Here is a 19,858-nt window from a genome sequence, read left to right as displayed (position 1 = left end):
CACTGGGGTCTTTTTTCAAAGTAATGCAGCAGTATATGGTTGTCTTAGTTTAGGCCTCTATAACAGACTACCATAAATTTGGAGGTTTAAACAAACTTTTATTTCTCACAGTTCTGGAGGCTGTGAAGTCCAAGATCAAGGCACGAGCAGAGCTGGTGTCCTGGAGGAAACTCTTCCTGGTTTGCAGACGATGATCTTTTCATAGGGCTCCTCACCTGGTGGAGAGAGCAGAAAGAGGAAGAAGGCTCTCAGTGTCTCTTCTTACAAGGACACTAATCCCATCATGAGGGCTCCACCTTCCTGACCCAATTACTTCCTGAAGGCCCCATCTACTAATATTACCCCGTTGTGGTTTAGGGTTTCAACATATGAATTGGCGGGGGGGGGGGGGGGGGGGGGGGGGGGGGGGGGGTAGCGGCGGGTACATAAACATGCAGTCCATAACAATGGTAACATATTAAGATTAGTAATCCCACCCCTGAAATTAGATCCCAAGAACAAGAAATCATTCCAAAAAAATTTTAAATAGGTGTGTCATGGCCAAGTACTTACGAGAGCAAAACCTGGAAACAACATAATGTCCAACCAATAGAAATACTTAAGTGAGCCAACTCAGTGAACTACTATGGTAAATACTATGGAAACTATATAGATGTGTAGAACAGTATATACACACAATGTGAAATGAATACAAGGTGTAACCATAGATTCACTGAGTTTACAGTGATGGTGCTCTAACACTTACTAGCTATAACTTTGAACACATTACGCAGCACTTCTGGAGCTTAGTTTCCTTCAGAGAGTTGTAATAAAGATCCATTGAAAGTACTCAATAGGGGCCAGCCCAGTGGCATAATAGTTGGGTCCATGCATTCCACTTGGGCAGGCTGGGGTTCGCAGGTTTGGATCCCAGGAGCAGACCTATACACCGCTCATCAAGCTATGCTGTGGCAGTGTCCCACATACAAAACAGAGGAAGATTGGCACAGATGCTAGCTCAGGGCCAATATTCCTCCAGCACAAGAGGAAGTCTGGCAATAGATGTTAGCTCAGGGTCAATCTTCCTGACCAAAGAAAAAAGTACTCAATAAATATTAGCTATTATTATGATTATTATAATTTTTATAGTAGTATAAAAGGTCAAAAAAATACAAAAAATTGTATGCTTGAGGCAAAGGAATAACAGTTATCATTTTTGTAAATTTACTTTCCAAATCTTATATTGTTTAAAATTCAAACTTAAAAGTTAAAACTGAATTATACACTTCTCAAATTTAGGATGACTTCTTTCTCTATTTATAGGTAACTAAGTCATATTTGATTTACCAGGCAGTGTCTGCGTTTGAGATTTCATTCAATCAAAACCTGGTCATTGAACTTAAGAATACAGTTAACATGATAAATTATAATTAAAGATTTTCTGTTAACCCATTCTTAAGTTTCTGAGGGAAATATTTGTTTATGGTTTGTCTATACATTGTTAAATTTATTTCTTCTAAATTACATTTAGAAAGTTGGTTTCATGTTCATAAATGAAATTATCCTATAATATTTCTTTCTCATATGTTTCTTTTCAGTGTTTTCAATCAAGGTGAATTACCATCATAAAGTGACTTAAAGAGCTTTAAATTTGGAAAAGTTTCTATACTTTAGGGATTATTTGCTCTGCAAAGGATTGTTAAAACTCACCTGTAAGACCATCCGGGCCTGGAGGAGTGTGTGTACGTGTGTGTGCACATTGTGGTGTTTGTGTTATATAGATTTTTAACTACTGATTCAATTTCTTTGTATACAGGTTATAGATATGTTTAGGTTTTTTGTGTCTTCATAAGCCATCATTACCAAAATTCTCATTATAAAATATGATTTAATTTCAGGTGAACATTACCCTTTGTTATGCTAAACTAATATTGCTAATTTGAATTTTATTTGCTTTTGTGGTTTGATTGATATTTAATGTATAAATTTGTTATGATTTTATGGTTGTGTTAGAGCTACAAGAATGAAAAGAGTCTATCTAATATTATGTTTACATATATTTATGTAACATTATAAAAATGTAAGTAAATACTAGAGACTGGATATATTTTTTATTTAAAAAGGTTGAGAAACAGGGGCTGGCCTGGAGGCATAGTGGTTAAGTTGCAATGCTCCACTTCAGCAGCCCAGGGTTCACAGTTTTGGATCCCAGGCACAGACCTAGCGCCACTCATCAGGCCACACTGTGGCAGCATCCCACATAAAATAGAGGAAGACTGGCTCAGATCTTAGCTCAATGACAATCTTCCTCAAGCAAAAAGGGGAAGATTGTCAATAGACGTTAGCTCAGGGCCAATCTTCCTCACAGAACAAAAACAAGATTGAGAAACAGAAATGCAAATACAAGAAAGTATTCTTTCCAGCTTTGTTTGCAGTTACAAAATATTGGAAACAATCTACGCCCATACAAAGGAGAGTAATATAATAAACTATAGAACATTCATGCAACGGAGTATTATGCAGCTATTAAAAATGGGGGAAGATCTCTATATGCTGATATAGATGATTTCCACGATATGTCGTTAAGTGGAAAATGGCAAAGTACAAGATTTATAGTATGCTACTGTCTTGTAAGAAAGAAGAGGAAATAAGAACATATATGTGTATCTACTCATCTGTGCAAAACAACACACAGGAAAGATAAACCAGGATCTAATGAGATTGCTTATCAACAAGGAGTAAATGGAAATGGGGTGAAATGGATGAAAATGGAAATAGAGTAGAAAGTATGGGGAGAATGACACTTCTCGGAGTTTATCATTTTTATGGTTTGACTTCTAGAGTCATTTTAAATGTTTTACATATCTCAATTAATAAATAATTAGAATCAACTAGTATGTGGGGAACCCAAAATTGAATACAGACAAAAACAAATGAACTTAACTGTTTTACAAATGAATAATACAACCACATAGAAGCAGAGGGACAGAAAAAAACTAACAAGTAACTTTGGAAAACAGCATATTGGCTATATACTCTAAAAACAATATACAAATATCCTTCTCTAATTATAGGTTTGTTTACACAGGGGTATGGGTTAGCAATTCAGAAACCACATTTAAGTATTCCAGGATGAAACAAATACATAAATATATTATGAATAATAAAGGCCATGCTCTTTACTGTCAGAACATAGAGCTACAAATAAGGAAAGAGGGAAAACTAGAATGAAGCAAATGGGGTTAGATTGGAGTTGAAGCTATCAACATAAATTCATGGTTTTTAAGATAGATAGTTAGATAAATTTATATGCGTAGGTATGCATTCACATATTTCATAAGTCTGTCCACTTACAGGGTCTAGAAGCAATGATACCCCAGTGCCAATACACACACCTAGTGCCCAGATCTTGGTTTTGAAATACTATTCCTAAGCAAAAAGAACCTGGGCTCCTTTGAGAAGTGGCTGATTTCAGGCCTGGGTTAGTGAAAGCACAAGATTGGCCTGGAATATCTTGGGGTTCCAAAAAGTAAAGAACAATACGTACACACATACACAAAGGATAAGAACATGTCAAGACATAGAAACCAACTCCCAATGGGCAATGGGCAAATTTGAACAACATAAATAATGACAGTAATGGATTATAATCTATAGGATAAAATATGAATCCACAAGTGTGGACTGACATAAATAAACTGAGTGAATAAATAAGTAGAGTACAAGAGAAAGCTCTTCTTTGAAGTAGAATTCCCAGTTAATACTGGTACAAAGAAGATGGAAATGGAAAATCACCATTTGCAAAATACCACAGTAAAATTTTTTCAGTCAGGAATCATCAACTGATACTAAAATTTGTGGGCAAAATTGTGGTGAGAAAGAGGATCTTTACGTAGTCCCAAAATATCCCTCAAAAAATGGAAACAAAATAGCAACTGTATGGTGGAGAAACCTGGCAGACACCACCTTAATTAGGTGACAAAAGTTGAGTTCAGGCATAATGGGACAACTTGTCATCAAGCTTCCTGATGCAATGTAAGGAGGACACAAAAACATTTCTGTAGTACTTTTGCCAAAAATGCATCACTGAATTTAATAACGAGGAAGCATCAGGACAATCCAAATTGCGTGACAATCTATAAAATAACTGGCCAGTACTTCAAAAGTGTCAAGAGCACGACAGGCAATACTATTATCTAATGATGAAATTTTAATAAATTCTTAGCTTAGATATTAGTATAATATCAATGTTAATTTCCTGATTTTTATAATTGCATCGAAGTACCATATAAAATGCTACCATTTGGAGACTCTGAAAAGATATGGGAATTCTGCATGCTATTTTTGCAACTTTTTTTAAGCATGAAATTATTTCAAACTGAAGTTGTTATTAAAAAAAGAACATGGACATTCTTCAAGCTTGAGAAAAATGACCAATCAGGTAAAATTGGCCAAGGTAGAAATAAAAATGTGCAACACCAAAACTGAGGTGAGAAAGAAAAAATCATTTCATACTCCTTGCAATATGTATCAAAATGTAAAATGCAGCAATTATTAAAATACTGAAATCCTTCTATACCAGTTGAATCATTGGCTTGAACCTTCAGGTGACCCCCTTAACTTCCCCAACCACCCCGCCCTCCCATGGGGCCCCATGGATCTCCCCATGATCAGAGACCAATGGGTTAATTCTTTGGGCCATGTTAGTTCTGACTGGTCAGTGTCCATGCCATTGCAGTTGTTAAATATTTTGACCAGCAGCACTAATAAAAGTACTTGTATTTTGAGCCGGCTATCCAAACCTACTAATAATAGTAATACCCAACAATTATTGAGTTTTTTCTACATGTCAGGATGTATTGGAGTGCTTTACACTAATTATCTCATTTGATCTTTGCAACAAGTACATGAGTTTAATACTACATTTAACTAAAAATGAAGAAGCTTACACTGTAAAATCCTGCCATAATGCAAAAACTGGCATCAAAAAAAATCAATCACATAAAATATAGGTCACATTACGGTGAGGTTAATGAAATGTATAAGCCTGTAGAGCCAGCCATCGAAGAGTTCTATTAGTCTAATTATGCGAGTTAAAATCTTCTGATCTCAGTACGCTTTGGCACCACCTGGTAGGCAGTTATAAACTCAAGCTTAAATATTAATAGGGATAATTCTGGTGTCTGGGACTTCCAGGGATTCCAGGAAGCTTCTAGTTAGTTCATGTTCATTCCATCAGCCCAATCTGGGGAGAAAACTGAGGACTCAGAGACAGCCTTCCAATTTCCCAGTCACATTTCCCACCTTGCCTCACACTCTTCCCACCTATAGTAGATGTGAAGAAAGAGGGCCAGTCACCATTTGTGTTGTATCCAAACACACGTTACTGTGGGCAGGTTATTGTGACCTTTTACTTTATTGAGAGAGTTCAAGAAACTTGAGACTACCAGGTTAAATGACATGCCTAATAGTACTATTCATTGGACATCTAATCACAAAGTGCCTTGTGACATTTCTTCTATTATTTCCCTGAATTATTATTTTGTCTCTTTAATTAGTTTTTAAGATGCTTATGCATTTTTTTCTACAACGATATTTTAATTAACCTGAGACAAAGACTGTGTTGTTGTGCCCCAAATCTCTCTCATTGCCTTGCATAGAGAAGACACTTAAAAAACATTTAAACTGATCGAACTGTGAGTTTTTAATTTATAATAAAGCTGAGAAAATCATGTTGCAGTCAGACAGAGAGAAAAGAATGCAAAAGGATTGATCACAATCCTGAACAATAGAAATTCATTAAACGTTACTCTAACATCATCAAAGTGGAATTCAGTTTCAGATTGTCCTTTGTTAGACTTTCATCGCCTTTCAACTTTCTCAGTTGCTTTTTATAAAGGTTTCCTCACTGACTTTGCCTGAATGAAGGAGTTGAGGGTTAGTTGCCTTATAATTATTTTAGATTTTTTGTTTAACTAGACTTGCAGAGCAAATGCAACAGTATTTAAAAATAATCTCCTCAAACTCCAAAGCCTTTTGTACCTCTTCAATCCAATCACACTCTATTAAAATCCTCACTAGCCCAAAGAAGGTAACGGGTCTTCATGGCCGAAGTCCGTGGAACCCAAAACAGTACATAAGAAGTGGGCCTCCTGTCAAGCTGAGGTGGGAGCATGTAAGGGCTCTCGGCTGACCCAGATCCCTGACAAGCTCTCGGGAAACTTAAGGTCTAATACCAGAGATAGACTAAATATGCAAATAACTTCCAAAAAAGCCAGACAAACAAGAAGATGCCTTCAAAACAAAGACACAAATGTGACAATACATAGATTTAAAGAGGCCTCATCCAGCTGGCACCAGTAGGAATGGTTTGATGGAGGGAATAATTGAGAAGGATGAATACAAGAGGTTAAAGATAGAATATCTCGTGGTTACTTGTAAGAACTTCAGAGACGCATTGTTTTTGATTTAAAACTTCGTTCTTTCAGTTGTGTGAACTTGGGCAAATTATTTAATCTCTAAATTTCTTCATTTCCAAAAGAAGGAAATTCATAGATTTGTTGTAAATATTAAATGAGAGATAATAACAGAAGATATTTCGTAGAGTGATGAGCTCAGTAAATGCAAATTCTATTATCATTATTCAACAGATAAACAAGATAGGTTCCACTTAATTGTCTAGAATTTGTTTTGGTTTTTGCGTTTCTTAGGATCTGTTTCGTTCTCCCAAGTGTCTTCACTGTAGTGTGGTGAAAAAATCCTTTGGAGGAAAGGACAGGAGACCTCAATCAGAGCCCTAGTTATCTACCTTTGGTCTGAACACTACTTTAGCAAGCCACTTTATCTCTCTCCTCCTGTTTCCCAGTTCCTAAAAGGGAAATAATGCCTAATTCACAGGGCTGTGCTGAAGACTAAGTGAGATGTAGAGGCGAAATAGGGTGCATCAAACAAGCAGCCACGGAGACTCGACTCGGCAAGTCTCTCCAGGCTACAGTTTCAGATCAGCACTTAAAAAGTCAATTCTCTATCCTGTGAAACTGAAATGACATTGGGTTTTGTCAAAAGCTAATTTAAAAATCCCTTTTCAATAAGTAGGGAATGAAAGTAACATGTTATGGTATAAAAATATCATATCAGACATAACCATTCAAACGCTGGTTCCACCGTTTACTAACTGTGTGACCTTGAGCAAATTAATTAACCACACTCAGCTTCAGTTTTCTCCTGTGTAAATAATAATAATACCTCAAAGATAATAATGCCTCAAAGTGCTGTTGAAAAGATTAAAACAGATTTACTCTCTAAAGCACAGTGACTAACACATAATCTGTCTTAACTCAAAGTCAAGTCCCTTCTCCCACTTTCACCTTGTCCTATAGACGACAGCCAATGGACTCCCCATTTTTTAAAAAAAGTCCTTCAAGAAGATATTCGTATTCTGTAAAACTCAATTATACATGATGGCTGTTCTAGTGTCTTTAAGGAAACAGCAATGAAAATGAAATAATTATATTTTTAAAATGTCAGCCCATACCATGTCAAGTGTTCAATAAACTGTGAATTTGTCATTTGTTTGGATGACAATCAATTTTATATTGTATTATAAATGCTTAATTTATAATGTGTTTGAGTAAATATTTTATCCAAATAAAGTATTTTCCTTAGTATAAAATTGCACGAGTTCATTATATAATAATGATTTTTTAAGAGTTATTGAGTGAGGTTGAATTTTTAAAAGAACTAATTCAAAAAGATCCTACATACGAAGTTAAGAAATATTAGACACTTTACATAGGACTAATCAGCCAGTTAATATTGTTCTCTAAGCATATCATATAATGACAATGAATGAATGAATGTAGAAAGTAGACAGGTAATTCAGTCAGCAGAAACCCTAAAAGCTTGTGTTCTGAAGTGGTTCAGAACAAGCCTCCCTAAAATGTGCCACTTTAGCCTGTGGATTACTTTGAGCTGAAGTCAATCAAGGCTCAGAAAGAGCTTTTTATTCCCCCTTAACTGCCGAAGAGAAATTCAATAGAGGGCCTCCTCCAGGAAAAGAACTGTCACCAGAGACAACTACAAATAGTAGGGGCTAGGTGTGGTAAGCTGGGGAGAGCTCAGCAGGGCCTGTTTGTCCAAAGTCCTCTCTATGACCATTGTCCCTGAGTGGCATGACAAACATTTGTTTACCAAACATTTGTTTTTCCCATCTGCCTGTGAATTGTCTTCCCTGCCTCTGAAGCCCCAAATCCCAGCCCCTTATCTTTAGCTCAGGACGGCGTATAAGCCTCAATTGCCTGACTGTCTTTGAACCTCTAACACCCATGTGAGGCTTCTGTACAAACAAAATTAAATTTGATTTTCTCTTGTTCGTCTGTCTTATATCAATTTATTTAATAGACCAGCCAAAAGAACATAGAAGTGTAGAGGCAAATTTTCCCTCTTCAGTTGAAAAAAACTTTTCCCTAATAATGGATGTGTTTTGGTCTAAAGTTACCCAGATAAAAGCCAAAGTATTTTACACCCTTGCTTTAGTTAGCTAGCTCATGTCGGCACAGCCTCACTACTTATAATCCAAGATCTTACATTTTAAAATGCCCCCAGATAAAAATTAATATCAGAAGTAAATCAGATGAAATTATTTGAAGATATGTTTTTGTTGCCTAAACAATGTATTTATGGTAATATGATATAGGGTGTTCATAATTTAATTTTAATACTCACTAATGTCCCTCACATTATTATATAAATAAATTCAATAAATAAAATGCCTATTAAAATAAATATACAAGTTTGTATACATCAATAAATCAGTATTTATTAAAGGCTTATTTTATACAAGGCAATGTGACACAATCAATGATTAAAATCATTTTTGATGACATTAATGATGCCTCACATTTTAGACCTAAAAATTGTTATTCAACAGTCTATGACCAGAAAGCCATAGTATATGTTATTAGTCACTAATTTTAACTTCTCTCTTCTACTAAATAACTGAGTGAGATAATTTGATTTTCTTTTTGTCTTCCTCTCCTTGAATGTTGTGCTGGAAGGGCAAATAAATGACCACAATAAAATGACCCCTAGTCCTGGCTAATAAAAAGTTCTTCCTTTGCATACAAGAGGGTTACAAACAGAGAAGCCATGTATATTTCATAATCACCCACAATAAAACCTCATTCGAGTCATTTAGCCCCCAAAATCTAGCTCAGATTTACAAAGACAGGTTTGCACAACCAGAAGCACTAAACAGGATTTTTTTAATGCTGTATTGAAAATACAGCCCAAAAATTTTAGAAAGGAGTGCTCATTTTGGCAGCACATATACTAAAATTGGAACTAAACAGAGAAGATTAGCATGGCCCCTGCACAGGGATGACACACAAATTCGTGAAGCATTCCATATTTTTTAGACTACTAGGGGTGAGCACGATGAAGTGTATTCAGGAACTGATAAACAATAATGCACACTCGAAATTACACAGTTACAAACCATTATAACCCCAATAAAAGGACTTAAAAAAATTTTAGAAAGGAAAAATATTTATGTATGTACATATACACTTATAGCTACATTTATATATAGTTATAGCTACATATTTAGTTATATAGTTTTATACTTTCTAAACTGCCCCTGATGTTAAGAAACAAGTGAGTAGAGAAATAGCAAGGGAATTTTCCAAAAATATTTTGGTCTTTTATCAAAGGTTTCTTGAGAAAGAAAACAGCTTCAAGGCAAAACTTGTTACTGATTACATACATAGAAAAGACGGATTTGTGGTGAATAATTTAAAATGGGAGAAATAATAGAGGAATCTCAACCATTTGAATTATTTCATAAATGTTAGTGAATCTGGAGTGAGAATAATGTTAAGTTAGCAAAGGTGGATGATGTTGCTAACTTGTTCCTCTTGTTGGAGGCCATGAGAAGTGGCAGACAGAAAAGCAGAATGGAAAATTTGACAGCTTTACGCCAAAAGAATTCAACGTAGATAAACATTAGGCAGAAGCAATAACAAAATTGTCAAAACTTCTCACTTACAATGATGGCTTCTCAAACTGCAGGATCTTCTACAGGGCTTAGTAGTCGTTATGTGTCCCAATCAAAGTGTTGTTTTTCAAGTACACCTAACCCTTGCTTAATGATTTTCATTAGTACTTGAAAACCGTGTTGTTAAGCAAAGAGCTTTTAAGTGAAAAAAAAAATATTTCCATTAAATTTAATGGGAAAATTGTGATGTGTTTGATCTCAACACAAGATACTTGAACAATTTTCACAGCTAGAAAAATGTATCAGTTGAATGAAAACGTGTTTATATTAGTAATAACAGCAATTTGAAAGTAAACAAATACAGCTTGTACAAAAAATGCAATGTTATTGCACTTGTCCTTTTTTCTTATTTCTGAAATATTTTCTTCTCCAATCTTTTGGATTTGGGGAAATATGATTATTTTGTGCTTAAATTTCACTTAAAAATAAAATCATATACCAGAAAAACATCTTTGGGGCAAAATATAGGCTAAGTATGGGAGGGGATAAGAGACTAAGGATTCATAGAAGATAAATCCATAAATCTTCATCCCTCTCCTTACAGTATGAACATGATGGAGTTCAGAACACGCTTCCCTAACATATGGTGACTTAGCATGTTGAATATTTTAAACTGAAGGAATTTGAGAAATAGCAGGTGCAGGAAGGACTCCCTGACCTTCCTCTCTCCCCTGAAGCAGGTCATGTAACCCTCATTGAGAGGTCCCCTCCCTGTACCCAGAGGAAAGGATCATTCTTATCTGCAAAGATGGAAGGACATGGAGAGGAATCCAAACAGGCCTTGCTAAGTTTCCCCCAGTTTACTAGTCTTAGCTCATACCTTTTGTCTTATCACATTTTTCCACAACTTTCCACTCTTCATCAAATCTAGTATAAAAACACTCAGATTTAACCATTTCTTTGGGTCTTCATTTCATTAGAAAAGTTCCCATGTCACATAAAACTCACATTAAATAAACTTGTAAGCTTTTCTCTTGTTAATCTGTCTTTTGTCAATCTAATTTATAGGGTCCCATCCAGAGAACCACGAGTGTAGAGGGAAAAGATATATTTTCCTCCCCTAAGCACACAGAGCAAAATGTTTTGGATTCACCCATACATGGCAGGCAATTGAGATGTGTTCCATATGATAACCTCTGACTAGAAATTGTTACGTGAAGTAAATTGTTGAGTGTGTCTTTGCCTGAACCATAATATTGAAATCTCACTTTTTATAGTGTATTTATTTAGTGCATCTTTTGGTGTGTAAGTTGTTTTAGAAAAAAAAAAAAAGAAGAAGAATTGTTGTCCAAAATGGTATCACTTTTCAAGAGTCATCATAGTGAAAAGTTGTTTATGGAACATTCATTATGGGGCTAAATCTGAATAGAGTTACAAATGGGAAAAAGATTATTCATTCGATAAGAATTTTTTAAATGCTTACTTAAAGCAAGTTAGATTGCTCATGTAATCTAACCCTTAGGATTTTTTAACTACCTAGTTTACCTTTTCTTGGGACTTTGCTGAAGGAAATGCCACAGGCTTAACTTCTTTAAGTTCAACTCTGGCTTTCCTTTAGGAAAGTTCCACAAAACAAAGGTCATCATTTTGCTACCATTTAGCCTCATTTCTTAGAACAGAGTAATTGCAACTAGTACTATCAACCACACAATTCCTAGATCAATCTCATGTACCGAAAAACTATTACTTTTAGATCTTTGTCAAAACCATTGTCTTGTTTCATCTAGGAGACCTCTTTCACTGGGGAGGTCAGGAACAGCACGGGAGGAAAAGGACACCTGCCTGGCCAACCAACATCAGCCAACTCAACTCTGGCGTAACAGATCTACAGTTGATTTCTCTTTCCTCTGAACACTACATTAATAACATCTCCTCCCTCTTTTCATCTAGGACAAACAATCTCTGCTCCTTAGTGTTTTATACAGATAGTTAATATTTTACCAGTTTCATTACCTTTCAAAAGTATATGACAATTAAATATGGATTATTGGTCCATTAGCTGAGCCTTTGTGATTGTAAGTTTCATTTAGATGTGAACAAAGCAATACAGCCACCTGAGCTCAATGCTGAGAAGCTGTGCTATGTCTACCTACAATTCAAGTCTTTTAGGAATAATCTAAGGCAGTGCTATCCAAGAGAACTTTCTGCAATGAAGGATGTGTTCAATATCTGCACTGTCCAATAGAGTAGCCACTAGACAAATTCTATGAATTTAAATAGCTACATGTACCATAGCAAAGAAGTGAAATACCATGCAAATGGACACCTCAGAGTCATCACTGTCAGGCAAAAGGCTCATGTTTCTGCTGCCATCATTGAAACACATTGTAATACAAAAGATTGCAATCATATTCCACAAATATGTATTCAGAACTCACCACACACGTGATACTGTGCTGAATGCTGAAAATACATTGGTGAACAAAGCAGACAGAGCCCTTGCCCTCAGGGAGCTTACAGTTTGGAGCATAAGAAAGAAATTAAGAAAGTAAACAGTGAATAAATTTAGAATCATGAACTGGAGTGAGAACTCTGAAGGAAAAGAACTGAGTGCCACAAGAGAGAGTAGCCGGGGGACGTATTTTAGCCAGGGGAGTCAAGGAAGGCCTCTCTGCAGAGGTGAGACTTGAAGTATGCAAGGGACCCAAGGAATTAAACGTTAAAGAGAAATGACTCTGCAAAGGCACATTTGAGGGAACAAGAGGGCAACAGTACACAAAAGGAGACCAAAGAAGTAGGCGGGAATGAGTTTATTCAGGGTCCTGTAGTCTTGAGTGGAGCTGGGATTTTATTCTAAGTGTAGTGGAAATATTTGGAAGGATTTTGGAAAGGAAGCGACATGATCCAATTTACATTCTGTAACAGTAGTTCTGGCTGCTGTATAATAAGGAACGAAATAGAGGGAACTAGAGTGGCTGCAGGGAGACCGTTTGGGAGATTATGAAGTGCCCTTGTAATGCTACTAAATGACTGCAAATAGTGGTTCCTGCTGCAATAAATGAATAATAGCTGTTGCATATGAACCATTTTTTGAAACCCAGAGCTCTATCAATAGGTTAAGAGGGTGGGTGCTGAAATTTCATCACAAATTAGCTTGTCTGCCTGAGATTCACTAAACTAAAGGCCATTGCCTCGTGGTCATTTAGGCATAAGTGGTGAGAACCCAGAAAAGGAGAAGAAAGAACAATCCAAAGAAATGATGAAATTATAGCCCTTGGTGACAGAAGGACCTCAGGAGATGAGAAGGAATCAAATAACTCTCCAAAGATGACATGACTCAGGCCCAAGACCACACAGCTGCTAAGCACTATCCGTCCATTTGGAGCTCTACTTTGTACTTTCCTCCCCTATAAAATGGGCATAAATCAAAGATTCCAGATCAAGGTGGTGGTGTGAGATTTAAATGGCTAATGAACATAAGCGCTTGGAATAGTGCCTCAAAAATTGTAGCTGGTTCAGGACACATGCAAACTTTGTTTAAATAAATTTAAGCAAAATGTCAGATATCCCCTATGTTTTGTTTTGACTTCAAATACTAGCAATTCCGTATGGCAATCTGGGAAAACTGAAGTTAATATTTACAACGTCTTTTCAATATAAATTTGGTTGACTTATATGATTTAGCTTCCCTGTGCCATTAACTTTTATTTTTTATTATTTTATGTACACTCAGGTACTTCCTTTAGGAATCTTGTTTATTCATTTTGTGGCTCCCTATTGAGTTTAATAAGACATTTACTCTTAATAATGTAATAACTCTAGGTAAAACAGTATGAATAGTTTTAAATTTACTTTCTAAGTTAATAACGTATTTAAACCTCTAGATAGAGTTCCCTTTGCAAGGCTAGGATCAACTTAGAAAACGGTCACTTTTGAGATGATGAGTAAAGTTCTGGAGACATCAGACAAAAAAGGAAAATGCATTCTTGTACTTTGAAACATCTTTGAGAAAGGTCAAAAAAGGAAGTATTCATATTTGAAGAATGATTCATGCTGCTCTTCCAGTGATTAGAAATATAAAAAAAAGTATTTCATTACTTTTCAGTACCTAAGTTGTGAACCAAATAGCTATTTGGGGTGATAAATATTTACAATATATAATAAATTTTTCAGTCACAAGTGCTAATAGGAATCGACATTGACACGTTTTAAAATTTTTATTATTTTTATTTTATTATACTTCTGTCTTTTTAAATGGAGGTAACATTGGTTTATTGAATTTCAGGTGTATATCATTGTATTTTGACTTCTGTATAGAATACATTGTGTTCACCACCAAAAGTCTAGTTGCCATCCGTCATCATACATATGTTCTTCTTTACCCCTTTTTGACCTCTCCCCACTCAACATTAACATTTTTATTCCTTTCCTTGTAAAATGGTTAAATGACGAATATAGTTATCACAAAAGGATTAAGGGATTGAAATTGCTTTAATTGTTACTAAATTCTAAATCCTGTTCTGAGCTTAAATTTGTTCTTAGGGAAATTTCAAAGCTTGAACCCAGTCTTCTTTTTATATAAATGCTTTTTATTTCTTGCAACTTTCTTTTAATAACTGTTTAAATTATTTAAATGGATGCAGACTTCTCACTGAATGCTGAAACTGTATACCAGTACTAAGGGTAAAATTAAACGACTTGTTTCCTTTATGATCAAAGCCTCAAACCTTTTCTTGTTATTATGTTGTGAATTCCAGCAAATAACTCCATGGCCATTTATTGAATTTTTCTCTTTTCAGATATTCACATTCCAAGCCATTGTATAGTAAGTGAACTGGTAACTTTTTTCAATATACCTCAAAATTTCATTTTAAATGCCCTGCAGCAAAGACAATACTAGCTGCTATGTAGCAGTGGAGTGAGCCAGTTTGGCCTTTCTAGAGTTTGACATTTAAAATAAGTCCAGAAACACAGATTAAGAAGATCTTAAATTAATGCTGTATATTAACATTCAGCAAAGAACACGTTTGCCATTAACTATTTTTGAATAAATCTCCTGCTTGAAAAAAAATGAATGCATTTTCTTTCCTAAACAAAATATCCTCTTGCAAGTAACCTTGTAATATGATTTCCAAAGTCACAAAGCATCTTTGCTCTTTTTTCTCAAATATAACAACTCTTTTATGTCTACTTATATCATAACATCATTCCATTGAAGAAGAAAAGGAATCAGAAACTCCACAACTACAACAGTAAAACCTGGCAATTGCTAAATGGCAATTCTCGAGAGTCAAGAACAAGACATCAATAATAAACTCTAAAAATCTTGGTAATTGTTTTAAAAAAATCTATGAAAGCTTTATATGACTATACGATGATGATTCATTAAAGTGAACTTTCTAACCACCTTTAAAATCAACTTTCTTGCCTCCTTTAAAATCTTACTCAAGATCAGTTTGGCTTTAGATGGAGACATATTTTAACTCATCAATCACTAATAAAAACACCATCCTCATACGTTTGGCAATTGCATTTCTGGTTTCTGATCCTTAGAAGGAAGATAGCAAGACATCAATCAGTTGATATGACATCCCAAAGGATCTGTTATGATATGAATTAGGGCAATGTTATGTGCAATAGCAACAATGAAAAACTGTATCCGGTCACAATGTAATTTTCGTAGGTGTCTTTCGTTCTCTTCCTTTATCTTCTATATTTAGTCTGTCGCCAACTGCTGTCATTCTTCCATCATCATCTTCCTTCCTTCACTTGTTCTTTCTTCTCCTTTCCCAAGTTCTCATCATCTTAGGCGTGAATAATTATGCTGTTCTCTTAGCTCAGATCTCAGACATCAATCTGAATAGGCATGCAGGTATGTGACCAAGTTTTACTGGTACAAGAGAGAAATGAAAAAATAATGACAATGCAGTTAGTCTTTAATAACACCAAGATTATTCATTTTAAAGTTCTTTACTCTGGGAGTATGTCCTTCCCACTAATTTGATGTTAAAGTTTGATTCCTTTATGAAATAGTGGAGATAATATGTGGTAATTTACTTCTTTGTTGTAGTTTTCTTAACCTCTTTCTTTAGCAAAATAAATATGTGACAACTATATGTTAGTTCTCAAGAATTCTTTTAAGAACTTTACTGGTCTATGAAATCTATGAAAGTTCTATAAAACAGTAATAGCTGATCTACCAGAGTCCGGTTACTTCCTTCCAAATTCCAGTAAACCCAGGATCAGGCCAAGCAGACGTAATATACAGCATGATGACTAATTAATAATAATATATTGTTCATTTGAAAGTTGTTAAGAAAGTAGATCTTAAAGGTTCTCATCACAAGAAAACAATTTGTAATTATGTGAGGTGATGGATGCTAACTAAGCTTAATGTGGTGATCATTTCATAATATATACATATATCCATGTATCAATACATATGTCATATCAATATATCAATGATATCATAATATCATCATGATGTACATCTTAAATTTGTACAATGTTGTATGTCAATTATATCTAAATAAAACTAGGGGGAAAAGAAACTTGTACAGCTCTTTGCTGCATTCAACATGCATTCCAACACCTGCAGCAGCTCTACTGTACAGTAACTGGCCTTACTGTCTCTGTCCGCCTCCTCTAGTGGGGCAGATGGCCTCATTCTCTCCCACAAGCACTGTCCTTTCCACTCCAGGCTTTTTATCATGCTCTTAACTCCTGAAAAAAACTCACTTTTTCCCAAATTAAAATATGCATGAAACTAAAAAATTCTATTTATTCCAATAAGTGGCTGCTCATCCTGTTTGCTTGTTCTAGTTCCCTTCTGGAAACAAATTCCCTGAATTCCTTCTCTTGCTGAGTCAGCAAATTAATCTTCTTAATCTTATTGTCTTGACTGTTTCCAGTAGTCTATGCGTATCCTCAAGGAGGCTGCCTTTGAGAAGAATGTTATTAATATAAATTTGAACTGGGAAAAGCAAAGCCAGATTTTTTTAACCTGAGTGTTCACTTATCTATTATTTTAACTTTAAAAGGTATCTAGAGAGCCTAGATTTTAGTTTATCATATACATATATCAGCCTTACAGATAGTGTTTTGTTGGTTCATAGACGCTGATAAACGGCCAGAGATGCCCATGAAATTTTGTTATGAATATTTTAGGACAGACTGAAACTTAACAGCCTAGTGGCTATATTTAAGATAACAATCATATCCAATTATTTTTCCCACCATTTCTACCCACAGTGTTTTTACCTCTTCTTATTGCCAAAGAATATTAAACACCCATCTCTACATTAAAGGCAATGTAACTGTCTCTGTTCAAAGCAAAGTGACATGAAAGAATCTCTGTTAACGTATATGGTGGCTCTTTATTGACAACCTAAACTCATTTAATATCTAAACTCATTCAATATATAACATTTTGATAAGGCATCAAAATAGCTTAAAATTGTGGGAAATGAGGGTTGGCCCAGTGGCATAGTGGTTAAGTTTGCAGATTCTGTTTTGGCAGCCCAGGGTTCCCAGGTTTGGATCCCAGGTACAGACCCACACCACTCGTCAGCCATGCTGTGGTGGTGACCCACATACCAAAATAGAGGAAGATGGGCACAGACGTTAGCTCAGGGCCAAGATTCCTCACCAAAAAGAGGAAGATTGGTGGCAGGTGTTAGTTCATGTCTAATCTCCCTCACCAAAAAGAAAAAACCAAAACAAAATTATGGGAAATGTATAGTCTTATAACGTTTGAAGAAAAATGTCAATTTAAAAACTAAGATGACTTTGAAGAGATACTATATCTTTGTTGTTACTTGTGCACATGCACTGCATCCAAGTAGCTGGGCATAGAAACAGCCCTAAATTTGGAATCAGAAAACACATACTCACAACCTGTGGCAATGTGAATGTGGCAATTCATCTTCCTCTTTGAGTTTCAGTTTCTTCATCTGTAAACAGGGAGAAATTAAATACCCTTCAAAGAGTTGTTTCAGACTTAAATGAGGAAATGTCTTTGAAAAATCTTTGTAATTCTATTGTGTTACTATAGGAAAGTCTCAAATTGAACAAGGCTTCATTATATTTGTGCTCAAGTATTGTGACTGCAAGCCAAAAGGGAAAAAAATAAAAAGTAAGCTGCCTTGCACACCTTCAAAACCTTCAACCAATGCTAATATTTCAAGTGATACAAAAATATTTTTATTGTACAAGTTTCTGCTTACTGCTAATAAAAGTACATTATTTCTTATTCCATGCAGTTTGACTGACAGGTTCAATTTTCTCTTTGGCTATACAAAATGAACTACTCAGCAAGTCATCACGTACTGTGTCATAATATAAAATTAAAGAGATTTATGCAGAAAGTAAAAAAAAAAGGTATGTGTGGTTTTTATGAAAAAATCTCCTTGGCATGAGTCATTTCTGTAGATGAATGAGGTCCAAAGTCAATTTGCAGTAGGCTGAAGGAGTCAAGGGTGAATTGAAATGACGCGCTTCTCTTTTAAGAAGCTTCACCAAGAAAGGGAGGAGGAAACTGTGATGGACTCTAAAGGCGAGACAGGACTCTAAAGCGACAGGACGGAGGGAAGAGAGGGAAGGAGGACAGAGGAAGGGAAGCTCGAAGTGAGCAGGGAGAAGAGAAGGGAGAAGGTGGTGAGGTCAGAAGCCACTTGCTGACATTTGCGAGGTGAATGAGAGGCAAAGAAATGGCAACAGCGAGAGCCTCACTTTAGCTACAACCCAGACCTGTATTTTTTTTTCTTCGATTGTTAACCATTTGAAAGGGACTGTGTTTTTTTCACATTGCCTAACTTCCTAAAATTACAAACGACCTCCTAAATGCCAGCCACATCAAAACACTTTTCAATCTATATCTTGCAGTGAAGCAGTTGACATCTTCATTTTCTTGAAACCTTCTCTCACCTTTCTTTTTTAATCTCCCTGAAAGTCTCCTTTGCTCGAAGCCCTCCTGGAATGACAGGACAGGCTAGGTTATAGCATGGGAACAAACAACTCAGCGGCATTGCCCAGCAAAAGTCTATTACTCACTCACACTGCAAGTCCAGGACAGGTCTTGAGGGGCTTCAATATTAATAATCACTAAGGAAACAGGATGACAGAGGCTCCATCTCAACACATTCCATAACCGTCAAGGCAAGGAGAAGGGAACCAGCTGGCTCATGTATTGTCCCTTAAAGCTCCTGCTGAGAAGAGACACTATCACTTCTGCTCACATTCCATCAACCAAGGCAAGTTGCACACCATAACTTCGCAGAGTTCAGAGAAATGCAATAGTACCCTACACCCAGAAGGAGAGAACAGGATCATTTGTGAACAGCCCCTATCACTATATCCTCTCCCTCCCATTGTAAACGTTTCACAAGGTTAGAGTCTTAACCTCCTTTTTTCCACTGTGTACGTTCTTCCTGAGTGAGCTCATTCACTTTCTATTTGACAATGACACCAAATCTACATGTCTTTCCCAAACCTCTCTCATAAACTCCAGATCCACTGATCTCTACATGGATACCTCCAAAGCATCCTTAATTTAACATGTCTAAATCTAAACTAATCACGGCTCCCATCATACCCCATCTCCTGTTTGCTGTCTTTTTCCTCCTATTAAACTATAAATCTCTTTAGACTACAGCTATGTTTTACTTATGATTGTAGTCCCAGGACCAAGCAAAATGCCTGTCATCTAACAAACACTCAAGGAAAAATATTTGTTGAATGAATGAATGATGAAGGCCATGTTCATGGAGTTTGCATATATCCTTTAAAAGCCTAAAATTGGTCATGCAAACTTCAGGATTCAGTGCTTTAAATTGAGTGGGTGCCTGCTATTGAGCGAAGTACTTAAAAAGTGAGACTCTGGGGCTG

At 35.8% G+C, this 19,858-nt stretch overlaps 1 non-coding gene across 1 annotated transcript; it reads left to right on the top strand.

The window, feature by feature from the left end:
• Positions 1 to 9,285: 9,285 nt before the first annotated feature.
• Positions 9,286 to 9,392, top strand: LOC124238762 (U6 spliceosomal RNA). Its single transcript, XR_006888368.1, has one exon. It is a non-coding gene; the product is annotated as a U6 spliceosomal RNA (small nuclear RNA).
• The last annotated feature ends 10,466 nt before the right edge of the window (positions 9,393 to 19,858 follow it).

This window comes from Equus quagga, chromosome 4 (genome assembly GCF_021613505.1).
Source record: "Equus quagga isolate Etosha38 chromosome 4, UCLA_HA_Equagga_1.0, whole genome shotgun sequence".
Taxonomy (NCBI): domain Eukaryota; kingdom Metazoa; phylum Chordata; class Mammalia; order Perissodactyla; family Equidae; genus Equus; species Equus quagga.
Note: the sequence above shows the minus strand (reverse complement) of the source record. Positions and strands in the feature narration are given on the sequence as shown.